The sequence below is a fragment of the Schistocerca piceifrons genome, chromosome 6 (assembly GCF_021461385.2).
Source record: "Schistocerca piceifrons isolate TAMUIC-IGC-003096 chromosome 6, iqSchPice1.1, whole genome shotgun sequence".
Taxonomy (NCBI): domain Eukaryota; kingdom Metazoa; phylum Arthropoda; class Insecta; order Orthoptera; family Acrididae; genus Schistocerca; species Schistocerca piceifrons.
In genome coordinates this window covers 280,999,680-281,012,441 of record NC_060143.1, presented here as the reverse complement: position 1 = coordinate 281,012,441, position 12,762 = coordinate 280,999,680, and positions in this window count along the sequence as shown.

Genomic DNA, 12,762 nt, shown 5'->3' with positions numbered 1-12,762 from the left:
ATTACTCTTCCCCACAACCATTTCTGTGTGATGGTTCCAGTACAGAACTATTTACCGAGCGAGGTGGCGAACTGGTTAGCACACTGGACTCGCATTCGGAAGGACGACGGTTCAATCCCGCGTCCGGCTATCCTGATTTAGGTTTTCCGTGATTTCCCTAAACCGCTTCAGGCAAATGCCGGGATGGTTTCTTTGAAAGGGCACGGTCGATTTCTTTCCCCATCCATACCTCATCCGATGGTACCGATGACCTCGCTGTTTGGTCCCATCCCCCCCAAATCAACCACCCAACATGAATGTTTAGTTGAATCGCCAGTTATTAAATTTTTAAAGTTGTATGGGCACGGTATGCATGGTAATCATTTGTAAGAGACTAAGGGATATTAATAGATTCTGCACAGAAACCTGTTTCTTGCCGTTTCCTAAACAGGTTTTCGCGAGATTTTAGCCGTCTTCGTGACCGTAAATTCAGTTCTCTCAGATACTCCTGGACACTGGACGAATGCGTGCACTTTAGTGATTCTGCATCCACTATGTTTCCCATGTTTGCGCGCGCATTGCAGCTCTATGGTTGCCTTCAAATGTGAGTATGGATAGTACAGTTTACATCTACGTGACTACTCTGCAATTCACATCTAAGTCCATGGCAGAGGGTTCATCGAATCACTTTCACTCTCTTTCTCTACCTTTCCATAATCTTAACAGTGCAAGGCAGAAACGAACACTTATATCTTTCCGAGCGAGCTCTAATATCCTTTATTTTATTACACTGATCATTTCTCCCTGTCTAAGTGGGTGTCAATAAACTGATTTCCTAATCATAGGAGAACTTTGGATATTGAAATATCGTGAGGAGATCTCGCGGCAACGAAAAACGCCTTTGTTTTAATGACGTCCACCCCAAATCCTGTATCATGTCTATGATACTCTCTACCCTATTTCACGATAATACAAACGAGCCGCCCTTCTTTGTACTTTTTCAATGTCCTCCGTCAGTCCTATCTGCTCAGCCTCTCATAACGTTCAGCATTATGTAACAGAGGATGGACAAGCGTAGTGCAGATCTATTGCGTATTCCAAGTGTTCATCCAATAAAACATAGCCTTTGGTTCACATTACCCACAAAATTATTTATGTGATCATTCCAGTTTAAATTGTTTGGTTGAAATGTCGGCCATTAGATGTCATTGATTTATCTTGTAACCGATATTTGACGGAGTCCTTTTAGTCCACGTATGAACGACCTAACGCGTTTCTTTATTTAGAGTCAGTTACCACTTTTCACACCATACAGATATCTTCTGTAAATAATATTGCAATCGGTTTTGATCTTCCGACGACATTACTGGACGTCTGACAGAATCACCTGCAAACACACTAAGAGGCCTACTCAGATTGTCTCATATATAATTTTTATAGCTTAAGAACAGCAGAGAGCCTATTACACGTCCTTGGGGAACGCCAGACATCACTTATGTTTTAATCGATGTCTTTCCGTCAGTTACTACGACCTGCGACCTCTCTGACAGGAAATGTTGCACAACTGAGGCGGTACTTCACAGGCACGCAATTTGATTACAAGGCGCTTGAGAGGAACGGTATGGAAAACCTTTTGGAAATGTAAAAATATAGAATCAATTTGAGATCCTCTGTCGGTTGCACTTATTACTTCGTGATAGTAAAGAGCTGCTTGCGTTTCACAAGAACAATATTTTCTGAATCCGAGCTGACTGTGTGACAAACATGGTTTTCCTCAAACTAATTCACAATGTTCGAACACAGTATGTGAATCAAAATTCTATTGACAATCGACGTCAGGTTCATGGGTTCGTAATTCATCGGACTACTCCTACTTCCTTTGTTTGGTGGCGATGTGACCTCTTTAATTTTTCTGTTCTTAGGTACGGACCTTCCGTTGAGCGAGCGGTTGTATGTGGTTCTTAAATATGGAACTATCGTCTGAGGATACTCTGAAAGGAATGAAACTGGTATACAATATGGATCGGAGGACTTGCTTTTATTAAGTGATTCAAGCTGCTTCTAAGTCACTCATATTAGCAGCAGTTCTTGTTTCGAATGTTGTAATATTTATTTCGTCTTCTTGGCTGAAGGAATTTCGGACGACTGTATTTAGTATTTCGTTTTAGTGGTGCTGTCATAAGGCTCCCTGCTTGTTCGGGATTACTTATTGCTTGTTATCGCTTGTTATCGCGCAGTGAAGGTACTGATTGCGTCTTGCCACTGGTGTATGTCACGCACGACCAGAATCTCTTTGCATCTTTTGCCAGATTTTGAGACAGAGTTTGGTTGTGGAAACTATTAAAAACACGTCTCATTGAAGTTCCCGCTAAATTTAGAGTTTCTGTGAAACCTCACCAATCTTGGAGGTTTTGTGTTCTTTTAAATTTGACATTCTTTTTTCGTTGCTTCTACAACAGTGTCCTGACCTGATTAGTATACCAAGGAGGATCAGTACCAACTCTTACTAATTTATTTTGTACAAATCTCTCCACTGATATTGATGCATTTTTTTTAATTTTAAGCCACATCTGGTCTATACTCTTGTAGTTATTTCGGAGGGAAGGTGGCTGTCTCTTTGGAAGGCGTCAACCAAATTTTTGTCTACTTTTTGAAATTAATGTATTTTGTGTTTATATTTGGTAGATTTGGATGTTACGGTATTCATTCTCCCTACAACGACTTTGTAGTCACTAATCCCTGTATCCGTCGTAAGGCTCCCTGCTTGTTCGGGATTACTTATTGCTAGGAGGTCGACTATGTTTTCGCAATGATTTACAGTTCGAGTGGACTCCTGATCTATTTGTTCAAAATAACTTTCGGAGAAAGGATTTAGTACGATTTCGGACGATGGTTTATCCTATCAAAGTCTCTGAACGTCTATTTTCGCCAACATAGCGAAAAACACTACACAAATTTACTTAACTCTGAAGCCGGCACGCTCTGAAAGAGTGTTAAGAATGAGCTTCCATATTAATTCAGTTTTAAACCAGATATTACAACTGTCAAGGACTTGGTCATAGTGAATGTACTCTACTGTGTGTACTGCCACTGGAGAGTGGGAGGCAATGGTGAGTTAATAGGTGGACAGTAGTGTGTTGATAAGCAACAGACAAAACGAAACCTGCGAACGTCGTTAGGTCAGAGAAATGATAAAAAATTACCTCAACTTCCAGTTTTCCCGATATCCCATCATTCCATGTATCCCCCACTCATTGTCAAAAAATCTTATCCATAGATTTCAAATCTGATATATACACGTCGTAGATTATAATGTAGCATCCTCATTGGTCGCGCATTCATTATGTGCTTTAATGATGTGTGGTGAGATTTTTATCAGCGAATGTTACGATTTACGAAAAATCTTGTATAAATAGCAAATTGCTATGTTAGGTTTGTGCACAGGAGTGTTTATTTGATTCTTGAGGGAATAGGTTACTTGCCGAATATCACACTGGTTTGCGAGAGGCCTTGTTGGTATAGTCTATTCATTCAGATTTTTTTGTAACTCTCCAAACCCTGTCAGGGAGTCGAATTTGGGATCTGTTAAGAAAGTGTCTATGAAATAATTCTCTTCACTTGTTCGAGAGAAATACTCACTATATGTGTAGAGTAATTTTGAAAATGGGTACGACGATACGAACATGAGCACTAAAAGGATAAGGCGAGAATAACACCTAATGAACATACGTCTGGAAACCCAAGTTTTTAATTCTACTGACTGTTTTATCCATACTATACACTGATTAGCCAAAGAATATGACCACCTGCTTAATAGCTTCTTTGCCGTCTTTGGGAAGAAATATATCATTGATTCTGTGTATCAGTGATCCGAAAGTTTGTTAGTAAGTTTGTGGAGGTATGTGGCATTTGATGTCCACGCACAGGCCATGTAATTCGCGTTAATAACGGGCCGCCGATATGCGTACGCGTTGACGGAGCCCGATAGCGACGCAGATGGGTATCATTGGATTTACATCAGGCGAATTTGCTCGCCATCAGTGTGAGTTCACTGCAGTGCCCCTCAAATCAGTGTAGCACGTTTATGGCTCCGAGACTCGGACAATTGTACTGCTGAAAGATGACATCGCCCACGGAGAAGACATCAAACATGAAGGGATGCAGGTTGTTCGCAGCAGTCAGCGTGTCTTCGATTACAACCACAGATCTCATGCAAGCGCAGGAGAATGCCTTCCATAGCATAACACTGCGCCCACCAGCCTGCGTCCGTGGCGCTCTGCACGTTTCGAGGCGCCATTCACCTCGATGACGGCGTTTGTGGAGACGACCATCGACCTGGTGTAGCAAATATGTGATTTACCCGAAGAGCCGACACGTTTCCATTGATCGACAGTCGAATCCCCATGGTCCCATGCCCACTGCAGTCGTAATTGACGATGTCATTGGGTCAACATGTGAACACGTAGGAGTGGTCTGCTGCGGAGCTCCACGTTCAAAATGTACCGTGAACAGTACGCTCCGAAACACTTGTCCGTGCATCAGCATTGTGCTCTTTCGGCAGAGTTGCCACAGATCACCATCTATCCTACTTTACAGAGCGGACAAACCTCCGAACCCCACGTTCGTGGACGTCCAACCAGTCAGCGACTAGTGGTAGGTTCACTGTCCTTCTACCTCTTTCTGTAGATGTTCACTACAGTAGCACGTGGACATTCAAGCAGCTTCGCCAGTTTACGAGGAATATTTATAAATTATACACGACGGTCAGAAAAAGGCTGAAAATCTCGTGAGAGTGCTGCAGGGCAGGTTGTGCTGAGAAATAGGTGCTAAGAAAGTTGCGTCGTTTCCGAGATAGTTAGCACTTAAGTCATCCAATCAGGCCATTCCGCAAACAAATTTAATTGGCCCGCCAAAGACGGCGTCACCAAAAGTGTTCTTTGTTTGATTTCCTAAAACGGAACGAGAGAGCGATACAAAAATTGGACGGTAGTAAGGATCGAACCCGAGCCAAAGGCTGAGCAGTCTCGTGCGCTGCTTGAATTTGCGCGCGAAACGGCATGAGTGGCTGAATTAAATGTTAATTGACTCGGAAATGGTGCAACGCATTTTTTTCTTATGAGTTGTTTCTCAGAACGACCTACCCTGCAACACTCATGGAAGCTTTCCAGACTCTTTCTGACATCCCTGTACACAGAAACCTTACTCGTTATTCAGTTTGTCTTTTAGTGGAAAACGTATCAGAATCCACACTGTAGATCCTGAGATTAACCCGGGAGACTTCGGTTTATGTACGTATAGAAGATAGAAAGTAGATAGATTTACGTTCCTGAATTAGAGGAGAGCGTTGACAGCGTTCGTATTCCAATTCGTCAACATTTCAATAAAACATGTAAAGACACATAAAGATATATTGATGGAAATGCAAACGATTATCCGAAGCTAAATGTCTATTGGTCAGGTATCTGGCCTTGAAATATCTGGAGATTATTGTCCTGTGACCTATTAGTAACAATTTATAGATGGAGGCTTTATATATAGATTCGGTTGGAGAAGAAATGATACAAGAAAGTATGTCAATGAATATTTGTAGAAGTTCAGAGAGGGTCTTACGGTGATAGGAAGCGAGAAGTATTGCAGTTATCGAGGAAACTGTCTCCAGATGTTTGATGTGGAACTTAAAAGGTGGAGTGGATTATTGTTGATTGTATAGGTGTCTCACAGGGATGACCAAAATGAAATGGTGTGTGGGAGAAAGACGATTGCGAAGTGTACTATGTGGAGATGCAAAGAAGGAAGGTCGTGATGATACAAGTTCGGCAGCAGCTCCGGAAGTGGAATGTGTGGAGATACAGGAAAGGCCATTCCTGGTGATAGAAGAGCGACGGAAGGCCAGGGTTTTCAAGCATGGGAGACCCAGTGCAGTGTAATTTAGTTTCGCAGGAAATGTACCAATGGTAAATTAATATCTGCTGTTCGAGGAGATCTGGCTTTATTAGATGGTACTGTATAGGGATGGGATACGAAATAGGAGATGGAATGCGACGATTTGGAGGGAGTGGTAATACATGGGAATGGCGTAGTAAATGCAACGTTGATATAAACAAGGATTGGACAGGCGACGGTGCAGCAGGTTTGTATGACGTTCATGGGATTTAGCCCCTGTGTTTGGCCGGTTAGTAGTGTTAGTCCACTATGTTCTTTCTTTGTTTTGGATATCTAGAACATGGGGGTTTCCAGTTAGGTTTTGACTGAGAATTTTTAATATTTTACTTATTTATTTTTTAATATTTATTTCACATAATAACATGTAACAGAAAACAAACTCAGTTTAAAAATGATTATATACTTTATAAAACATTCACATATCAGTCTTTAGTACGGAAATCTTCAAGAAATTTCTCACTGAGCTGTTTCTTAGACGACACTATATCATAAGCTTTACGTATTGGAATCTAGAGAAAATTTGCGCACGTAAACTTGTATTTAGGATAACGAGTTACTATCTCGTGTTCATCCCATAAGCATGCAGATACTGTAAGTTGCCCATTAATTTAAGTCCAAAATTTACGTGGACTGTGTGCGTCATGATCCAGGTTGTTGCGTGTGGCCTTGCCTTGGGAAACGGTTTCCATTCGGCTGTCATGGCATTAGAAGCCTTTATATTTCGTATCTCCGTTCTATTTATCAGTCGAATCATGTTCCCGGCCGTTTGATATGTCGCGACAAATTTTGGACACTTAAAAGATGTTTGATTGTGTCCTCCTGATTACAGTTACAACATCTGATTGACTGTTTCAACTGGATGGAGTAAAGCTTGGAGTTGGTCGCTATTGTACGGTTTATCACTTTGTAGCAAGTCGATCTGGTGCATTCTGGTATTATTTTCATCGTTAAATTTTCCCACACAATTTTCCAGTTGCGCAGCGGTAGTCTCCGCTCCAGCTTATTTAATCTGGTAGTCTTTTGAGAGCTACGGCCATGTTACGAGCTTTTCCTTGTTTTTTGGATTCTGTTGGTATATAGCTTTTATTGAGATAATAATTTCGCTCAATGTGTGGGATGTTGACAATATTGACCAGTGCTACCTCTGATGTCGGGCGATATTTGTGAAAACAGTACAGCAGTAGGAGATTGTGATCCCTATTATATTACACAGTTATTTCCGTTAACAAGTAGTGTCGCGCATTTTGCGTGGAAGTCCGTTAGTCCGAGTCCCAGAGTCCACCATGATTTAAGCTGAGGGTGCGGATTTACAGAGAAACCTTAAGGATTTCATCCCTCCATCATAATATTCTTGCTGTATAGCCTCTTCGGTTCTTTTTTTTTCATCGGAATGACCTGAGCTAAGTGCCACGCTGCTGTCAGTATATGTGCGCTGCCTGGTTTGACTTTTTCTGTCATAGCTAAATTTCTGCCTGCATGGATTTTTACGTCCTGTGTTCTGAGTAAGAGATACTGTCGTATTCATCTCGTTGAGCGGTTAACTTTTTCATTCAGTCTTTGGATTTTGAGACATTTTCATACATAACCCGCAAATCGACTGACGGACAGAGACTGGTAGCAGCACTCGTGGGGTCCACAGAATCACTCACATGTAACCCCGTGCCACGCTCGCAGTAATGACACGTCTCTGCTCGGACGCCAAGCGTCGCGAGACGCCCCTCCCAGCCGCTGCCGCTGGGACAGGTTAATCGCCCCTCCCCCTGCGCATGCGCGCCAGGTACACAGGGCGGCTTTTATGCGCCGCGTGACAACCCACCACCCCTGCCTCTTTTCCCCGCGCACCGACCGCGTGAGACACCGGCCGGGCTCAAATATTTGCCGTGGCTCCACTGCCGGCTCTATCTACCGCGAACACTCTTGTTTGCCGGCCGAGGACCCAGCCTCCCTTCTGTCCCTCCATGCGGCCCTCTCGAGCCTTGATTAATGATCCTGCGCGCCGCTCACGTCCCTGCTGCACACGCACGCCCGTCCGGAGACATTTCCACCGCGGCACTGTTTTACATTCACTGGTACTACAAATGCTCACCTTCTGTAAGTGGTCACAGCTAAAATACGTCAGCGCAAAATGAAAAATGAGCTCCTAGACTGGGCAGGCATGCTTGTCAAGCAGGTCACATAGGCACCTGACTCTGTTACATACACTACAGTAAAGCAGTTCTCAACACGAAGGTAGTTCTGATCACGACAGTGCTTCACTAGGCACGGTGCCACTGGAGACGTTATGCTGAAACGTCTCTGTTAGATTCGTTTCACGCTCTTCACTTGTGTTTCGTGCTGTCACGCTGAATCATTTGTAATTTAGCTTTGTACTTGGTGTTTTTCTCCATTCACTGACACACAATTACCTTAAAATGTCAATTTTTCCAATAAGCACCTAACCCTGTGTACATTAACTACATTTTGTGCTCCCAAATTTCCTTTCTCTGTTTATCATCTGTGTGAGTGAGAGAGTGAGTGTGTATGTTGAATTCGTCTTTTATATGGTAGCATCGGGTTGTCTGCTGTGGTAGCAACAGTGTAGCCAACGTAGCTTTCTCGGTCAAGGCGAAGAGATTCATACCTTTTCGGCCTTTCGACAGTAGTTGGAGCCCTCTCCTCTCGCCGGCCGGTGTGGCCGTGCGGTTCTAGGCGCTTCAGTCTGGAACCGCGAGACCGCTACGGTCGCAGGTTCGAATCCTGCCTCGGGCATGGATGTGTGTGATGTCCTTAATTTAGTTATGTTTAAGTAGTTCTAAGTTCTAGGGGACTGATGACCTCAGAAGTTAAGTCCCGTTGTGCTCAGAGCCATTTTTAACCTCTCCTCTCTTCCGGCTACCTGGGAGAAGTTCATTGCAGGGAGGGCGTTCTCTCGCTACACGGAACTAGTCCGTGGGCGAGTCAAGATACTCTTAAGAGCGACTTGTCGCTGGTGAGTGTGTTAATGTGTGATGGTGTACAGCTATTCCAAATGATGTACACGTTTGGCCTGCTAGTTCGTATTTAAGTTCGGTAGTAGAATTCTTCTATTATTCTGAGTGTAGTCACCAGTACATTTTTCTGTATGTAATAAGCTTTTACAGTCCTTGCTCTGTGGAACCATAACACATGGTGCAGAAAGTTGTTGCTGACATAGAAACCGAAGATTTGAGTCTTTAGAAAAAATAACACGTTCATTTTCTATATCATTATTGGAAACTCTAGTCCCTTTCTAGTTAAAATGTTCAGTGGTGATAGATTGTCGTCTACTTCTTCACGGATTAGCTTTGATGGTCTCTCACACAAAGCTTAGCCTTTTTTTAATATAATTTGATTACATTCTTCTGTCTATCAAGTGTTCTGGCACTTACGTGTGCTCCTTTTGGCCTTCCAGTCGCGAAAATAAGCTTCCGTTGCCTGTGATGAGTAATTTCACAGACAACCGCGAACCGTTATCGCATCATCGCCATCCACGTTCTTCAGATCCGAAAACGGTTCTAAAAAAGTTTGAAGTTATAGCCATAGCAAACTAAATGTTCGTTACCACGATTATTATAAACAAGTCGCCAAATACGTCTATTTGCCACGAAGTTGTTAGTCACCGTCTTCAGTGCCCTCTACAGTGACCAATGCCAATATGGTGTTTATATGTCGCATGTGCAGTATTTAGTGTACTTTAGGATATTTGGCAGACTCTAGATAACTGATGTAGCGGTGTAAAAAGTATTCCCCAGCGTTTTCTACTGTTTTTGTTGTCGCTAGACAGGAGTTTGTGATTTCTGTAGCATTTGTAAATATTTCGATTCTACACGTTTAAGTGCTGCATAATGTATTAAAATTGTTTGCAATACATCGTTAATTCTTGAGTTACAGAACTTTATGCCAAGTAAAATTCTACGCTCTTTTAAAATTAGTTTTATAACGTGTGGATAGTCAGTCCATACACTGTCTGTCGTGCACCATCTTGTACCTTGAAACAGAAGACGGTCCTCTACTATGGAACTGAGTTTGGTTAATGTCTTAATAGTTTTTCCCGTCTTGAAAACGGAAATAAGTGTTGGTTTCTTATAGCTTTAGTGTCAAAACGTATTTAATTTGTAACTGGTTTTTGATAATACTTCAACTTAATTTCATTTCACTTATTGACTGTTGTTGCGTAGCAGGATAACAATCTAACGGGCAGTCTTCTAAACACAGAACTGACATTTTCTCGATTTCAACGCGTTTTAATTTCGATATAATGCGCCCACGTTGTACCTTGAAACACGTTTTTACATTTGTGTAACCTTAAATTTCCGGAGCGAGTTCTGTAATTTCAGAAAAAATACTGCAGCACGTAAAAATTGAATGTCATCATCTGAAAATGGAATAAATATTACATTAAAAGTTCTTTAACAGAGTTGGTGGAAATATGAAAAAAGTCCTAAGCCACCAACACCCTCTCCTAAAGACCACCAAATATCAACCCGTTACCTTCATAAGTAATATCGAGCGATACATCACTTAATCGGTGTGTTATTAATCCTACGATACAAAGCGCAGCACATTTCTCTTTCGAGGAAATGATTAAGCAATTGTTGGTAGATATCGAAAACATCGCTGATGCCATCGTCGGCATACATCTTTAGCTATACTGAAGTGTGTTCGCAGTTGCAAATTTCTCGTTGGCTAGATAGCACCCTTCGCTGACTATGAATGTTCAAACACATTCCAGCCCATAAATGAGTGCTTCTCTCTAGGTCTGGCCGGAACTTTGAGCCAGCTCACAACAGGTCTAGCTTTTTGAGTGTCACAATCCATCTAGTCAAGCGCTGCCTCCAGTCATTCGCACAACTAAGCTTCGCAAACGACTTGAGTACTGTCCAAGCAGAGAGAGAGTTTCGTAATTGTTGATAATGTGCTATCGGTATTCCTAATGACTATTTACCATCATAATAAATCTCTCATTCGTATGTCTCCATAATATATTCAAGCCACCGGTTTTTACGTATTTTTATGTTTTCAGCATCTACAGGCCTGAGCAATCAACATCAGCAGGTCCAACCGCCAGTAACGTCTACCTGAAGCATTGTCAGTAATGCGGCTGAAACGGTTAACTTCAGTTCCAAAAGTGTTACTGAATGAGAATAAGTATTCATATAACTTCTTCTTAAGGTACATAATGCAAAAGATCTTCTTGTTGTTTCTTGACGTCTAGTGATCGTTCGTGAGTACTGTGCAATCGCAATTTTCTGATTTAAGGTGGAAAAACCTAGCGTAGAGTCGAATTAACGTTAACTGCCTGGCAGAACATGATAATAATATTGATATATAATAATGTGAGAAAGTGTTTCCCTATTTAACGTTTTACATAATAAACCTACGCTTTTCCATTCCTTTCCTGCTATCAGTGCGCAAGCAGGAGGCTATAATCTCAACAAATACAGACTTTCCTTACTGTACATTTTTGAATTTATATCATATTTCCAAACCATGTAAACACCGTCACTCTGTTTGATATAGCGGTACCAATTTTAAGGCCACATCCTGAACAAGCATTTGTCAGTTAAGTTTTCAAACGGGATGTTTGTGAAAGTTTTACAAACTAGATGCATGTGCACAATAGTATTGCCTGCACTTGACACAGTCTATAAAACACGTAGATTGTACTTATCACCCACATCCAGTTATTATTAACTTGGAAGTAAATAACGTAAATTTAGTACTTTACAGACCACGCCAAGTACACAGATCAAAAAAAGTTTTGTATCACCCCGATTCGCAGAACTCCTGAAGACTGACGTTGACCGTGGATATTGTATCATAGACACAGTCTCTTTGACTGTCCAGAAATGTCCCGCCCAAAGATGTAAACAACCGTGCATGAGCAGCGCCTATTAGACGGAGGGGGTCCGACGGCCGATGAGCTCCAGTCGTTCCACCAGGAAGGAGGGACACGGCTCGTGTTGTGTGTAGTTCAACCATCCATAGACGGTCACTACCGCGGTTCGGTAGCGTCCGCATTGTTACTTTGTGTCAGGAAGGGCTCTCAACAAGAGAGGTGTCCAGGCGTCTCGGAGTGAACCAAAGCGATGTTGTTCGGATATGGAGAAGATGCAGAGGGACAGGAACTGTCGATGACATGCCTCGTTCAGGCCGCCCAAGGGCTACTACTGCAGTGGAAGACCGCTACCTACGGATTATAGCTCGGAGGATCACCGACAGCAACACCACCATGTTGAATAATGCTTTTCGTGCAGCCACAGGACGTCGGCTTAGACACACTGTCCAGCGAGTGCAGCAGTCTGCAAGTTTCCTGCTGTTTTGGGGTGGTATTACGTGGGGCCGACGTACGCCGCTGGTGGTCATAGAAGGCGCCGTAACGGCTGTACCATACGTGGATGCCATCTTTCGACCGATAGTGCAAGCATGTCGGCAGCATATTGGGGAGGCATTCGTCTTCATGGACGACTATTCGCGCCTCCATCGTACACATCTTTTAAATGACTTCCTTCAGGATAACAACATCGCTCGACTAGAGTGGCCAGCATGTTCTCCAGACATGAACCCTATCGAATATACCTGGGATAGATTAAAAAGGGCTGTTTATGTATGACGTGACCCACCAACCACCATGAGGGATATATTGCGAATCGCCGTTGAGGGATGGGACAATCTGGACCAACAGTGCCTTGATGAACTTGTGGATAGTATGCCACGGCGAATACAGGCATGCATCAACGCTACTGGACGTGCTACTGGGTATCAGAGATACCAGTGTGTACAGCAATCTGGACCACCACCTCTGAAGCTCTGACTGTATGGTGGTACAACATGCAATGTGTG